The following is a 4964-nucleotide window of genomic DNA, read 5'->3' as shown; positions in this document are numbered from 1 at the left end:
CGAAATTCCGAAACAAACAAACCATCACAGAATAATCCCCAGCTTAACAGCTGGCACTCATCACACAGTTAGGTAAACTAGCAATTGAGGTGAAGTGTCACAACATATCGCGTAATGACAATGTTGGTTGGTCAGCCTCGAACTCCCAACCATCTGACTACGAGTCCAAAATGCGAAGCCAATACGCCACACACATAGGTGCAACAGTTACGTTATTTGGCTCATATTCAGAAAAATAACACTGGAATATAGAGGGATAAAGGATTGGTTTGTTTAGGAATTTCGCACAAAACTACACGGGGGCTATCTCCGCTATTCGTCCCTAATTTAGCAGTGATAGACTAGGGGAAGGGCAACTAATCCACAGCACCCACCGCCAACTCTTCTCTGATCAAAAATGAAATTGGATCATCACGCTTATAAAGCATCCACGGTCCGAAAATGCTGATCTCGTTTTTTTTTGGGGGGGGCGGTAAGGGGACGCGAATCCCGGATCCTTAGATCTATAATCAGACACGCTAACCATTAGATATCGGAACTGACAAATGACACATCTATTTCTACTCACTACCTGAAGTTTGTGTTGTTCTTGTTTTGCTGAAATGGAATGGTCCTTGTGGTATAATTTCCTTTTTAATTTCCTAAAGTCACTAATAAATCTGCCCCCCAGTGGCACAGCGGCACGTCTGCGGACTTACAACGCTAGAATCCGGGTTTCGATACCAGTGGTGGGCAGAACACAGATAGCCCATTGTGTAGCTTTGTGCTTAATTACAAACAAACTAACAAATCTAAAGCGATTTATTCCTTTGAAGTTTGGGATTTCTGTTTTTCCTCATTATGCTCTGCTGTTTATGTAGGAAACAATGAACAATATATATAGAGATAAACAGTAAAGGCTTTCAACAAAGATTGAGTAGTTGTTTAACTAACGACAGCACAAGCTTAAACTTTGAGATTATAAACAACTGTTGTGTTGATAGTAACGTACTTTGTATATGACATAAATTTTGTAGAATTCTTAAAAGAACCGAAGTAAAATGATACTAGGGTAAGAATATCTTAAATGTTATTTTCGTGGTAGATTGAACAAAACAAAAATATACATTACTATTACTGGGTCGGGCGTGGCCTGTTAGCATGTGGGAATGCATATCGAGAAGTCCGGGATTCGAAACATGATACTACTGAACACGCACCCAGCTTTCAACTGAGGACGCGTTATAGAAGTGATAGTCAAGCCATGTTATTCGGTTCCAAGAGCTGGATGAAGCTCAGTGGTTGTGGACACTGTTGGTTGGCTATCTTCCCTCTGGCCACTAGCTTAAAAGGTCTGCATAGATAATACAAAATAGTCGGGCGGTAATTGAATTTTAGTGCTCTATAACCTGGCCTTTTAGCTCACGTGCGCATAAGGCGCCTTTCACATCCCCATTAAACTTAACTTATTCCAATAGTGAATAGTCTCTAACCTGGCCTTTTAGCTCACGTGCGCATAAGGCGCCTTTCACATTCCTATTAAACTTAACTTATTCCAATAGTGAATGGTCTCTAACCTGGCCTTTTAGCTCACGTGCGCATAAGGCGCCTTTCACATTCCTATTAAACTTAACTTATCCCAATAGTGAATGGTCTCTAACCTGGCCTTTTAGCTCACGTGCGCATAAGGCGCCTTTCACATTCCTATTAAACTTAACTTATCCTAATAGTGAATCCTAGATAAGAAATATTTTGCGTTTATTTTTTAGCGCAAAATTACAGAATGGGCTATCTGCACTCTGTCCACCACGGGAAATTGAATCCGAGACTTTAGCGTTGTACGTTCCTAAACTTACCGCTGAATCACTGTTGGACAAATATTTGTGACCAAAGCGTTCACGCTTAAGAATTTCGTTTGTTGTTTTTTTTCTACAAAATCTGGAGTGGTAGCATTTTCAATCTAATTACCTTCCCGAAAACAAATGATAAGCAAAATCTTGTTTTTGATTCTTTAGAAAAGAATTATCATGATTTCTGAGTAGAATAAACTAGTAAAAAAATATTATAACATGGTTATTTTTTATATAGGAATCAGTGTTAGGTAATGGAAATTTTCAAGGGGCGTAGCTACTATCCCCGCAGCCCCCGGGGTGTGGGTTGGGAGGGCACGCTAAAGAGTGGTCCACCGTGCTTTAATAAATCGGGTATGAAGGAAGTCCGATGGGAAAATTCGCAGGGGGGGGGGGTCTAAACATTCTGTGCTACGCCCCTGAAATAATAAATAATCTAAGTAGGTGGTTGCCAAAATATGTAATTCTATTAGAGTAGCCGAAATGCTAAAGTCATTCCACTTTAAACTCGTCAAACGTTCACCCCCGCAGACCCCGGGTGTGGGTTGGGAGAGCACGCTAAAGCGTGGCCCACCAAGCTTTAATAAATCGGGTATGAAGGAGGCCCGATGGGAAAAATTCGCAGTGAGAGGGGGGGGGGTCCAAACATTCTGTGCTACGCCCCTGAAATAATAAATAATCTAAGTAGGTGGTTGCCAAAATATGTAATTCTATTAGAGTAGCCGAAATGCTAAAGTCATTCCACTTTAAACTCGTCAAACGTTCACATTTTAGATCTTTACAATTCTATAAGGTTTAATTGCCATTCCATGTTTACGTTGTTCGTATTTTTCTGAATTTTGTGTGTTTAATTAAATACGGTGAAAATGAATTTCGGTAATATTCACTATTGAAATAATAAATGAAATACGAAAAGCGTAAATGCCCCAATTTTCAATGCCGTTTTTAATTTTTGCATGAATTCTGCACGAGATAATTAATACGACGTCGATTTTGTTCTACCGTGCGTATGTAAGTAAATACAACACGTTTACTACAGAACAAATAACTTAATTATCGCGATAATCAAATAACCTTGGTTATAACCTCTAACTGGTTGTAAAATTCGTCATTCGGGACTAATAAAAAAAAAAATTCCCCTACCGGCGGTTCTCTTTTGGCAGTAAAATTATCTGATTAATGACAGGTAACTTTTTTTAACTTCAAATTGCGGTAGGCTTTTACCACAAAGAAACCTGTTATTAAAATGTGTGTCTTGCAGTGGGTCTAAGAACAATGTTTACCGGCTGATTCAGATTAAACAAAAAATGTTTATGGTTAAACAAAAAACTCGATGGTTTGGGAGCCTCTAATATTTTTATAAATATATATACTTAAAAGTGTACTGTATACTGACATTAGTTACTTAATGACATTTTTCATGTGTGGTATCTGAAAAAGTTACTTAATAACATTTTTCATGTGTGATATCTGAAACAATTACTTAATAACATCTTTCATGTGTGATATCTGAAACAATTACTTAATAACATTTTTCATGCGTGATGTCTGAAACAATTACTTAATAACATTTTTCATGTGTGATATCTGAAACAATTACTTAATAAAAATTTTCATATGTGATTCTGAAACAATTACTTAAGAACATTTTCATGTGTGATATCTGAAACAATTACTTAAGAACATTTTTCATGTGTGGTATCTGAAACAGTTACTTGATAACATTTTTCATGTGTGACATCTGAAGCGATTACTTAATAACATCTTTCATGTGTGATATCTGAAACAATTACTTAATAACATCTTTCATGTGTGATATCTGAAGCGATTACTTAATAACATCTTTCATGTGTGATATCTGAAACAATTACTTTATAAAATTTTTCATGTGTGATATCTGACAAATGCAAGTCCGTTGAACATCTTTTCTCGTGATAAAGAAAGTAGCTATGCTACTGGACTAGACTTTTGTATCTTAATTCTAATTTAGAGGGTCTGTTCAGGAGGGTGAAGGGGTCATTGCTTTACATGAGAAACCTAATGACTAGCATTACTGGACTGTGGATCCACGGATCCATGGTTTGCTTCCAGTTTCTGAAAAATAAAATCGCGCTCTGCACTTTGAGGCAGTCAGTGCGTTATAAGAGTGACGGTCAAACCCCACTATTCGATTAGAGTAGCTCAACAGTTGGCGATCGACGGATGATGTCGTGAACTACCTGCCTTCTCTCTAATCTATCAAGGACGTTTGGCGCAGATAGCTCTTTTGTAGCGTTTCGCGAAGACCCGAAACAAGCAAATATTACATAAGTTCTTGTACTATTAGCCCCGATGAAGTCGCAATAGCGAAACGTTAGCTGAAATAAAGTTTTTTGTTATTATTTAGACTTTAGTATTTGAAGTAAATTTAGCAAGAGTATTCGTTCACCGTCCTAGGTGCATGTTTTTTATGTTTAGCAGTTTTTCACCAAATTATAAAGACACTAACAATAGAGAGTATTAAAATATTCTAAGTTTGACATTTTTTGTTTTTAGGAAAAGGAAAAGTTATTTGCCTATATCTCGTTTTGCAGGAAATTATAAAACTAAAACAAAAGGGAGAAGGCGGATAGAACTAGCGATGATATGTTAACAAAATAATGTAGGTCTTTCTTCATGTAGTTATATTAGTTTTTCTATTCACACCTACTAATCAGCTCCTCTTCACCACTGGCTCAATAGCAAGTCTCTGGACTTATGTCACTAAAAATCGGGTTTCGATACCCGTGGTGGGCACAGATAGTCGATTTAACTACAAACAACAGCAGTAAAACAAATCTTTTCATTCTGACCTTTAAAAACATTGCTGTAATTTTCTACTATGTGAACCACATAAAGCAGCAGTGAGAGAACGAGGAGGGAGTCACGTGACCGTGTGTGCCTTCTTATCCCACCAGGTTAGCCTCTTTAGAGATTGTTCATTCATTGCAGAAACCTAAACTCGTCGTTGTTAATATATCATTGTAATTAAAATACCACAGTTGTTGGGGGGGGGGACGCGTTTAATAGCACTTTAATATAATTTGAAACGTTTTTTTGGTAAACAAAACTTGAAGATGGCTTTTATATACGGAAACATCTGTTAGCTGAGTTCTT

This window comes from Limulus polyphemus, unplaced genomic scaffold (assembly GCF_000517525.1).
Source record: "Limulus polyphemus unplaced genomic scaffold, Limulus_polyphemus-2.1.2 Scaffold2145, whole genome shotgun sequence".
NCBI classification, from domain to species: Eukaryota; Metazoa; Arthropoda; class Merostomata; order Xiphosura; family Limulidae; genus Limulus; species Limulus polyphemus.
The sequence above is the reverse complement of the archived record's forward strand: the minus strand, read 5'-3'. Positions refer to the sequence as shown.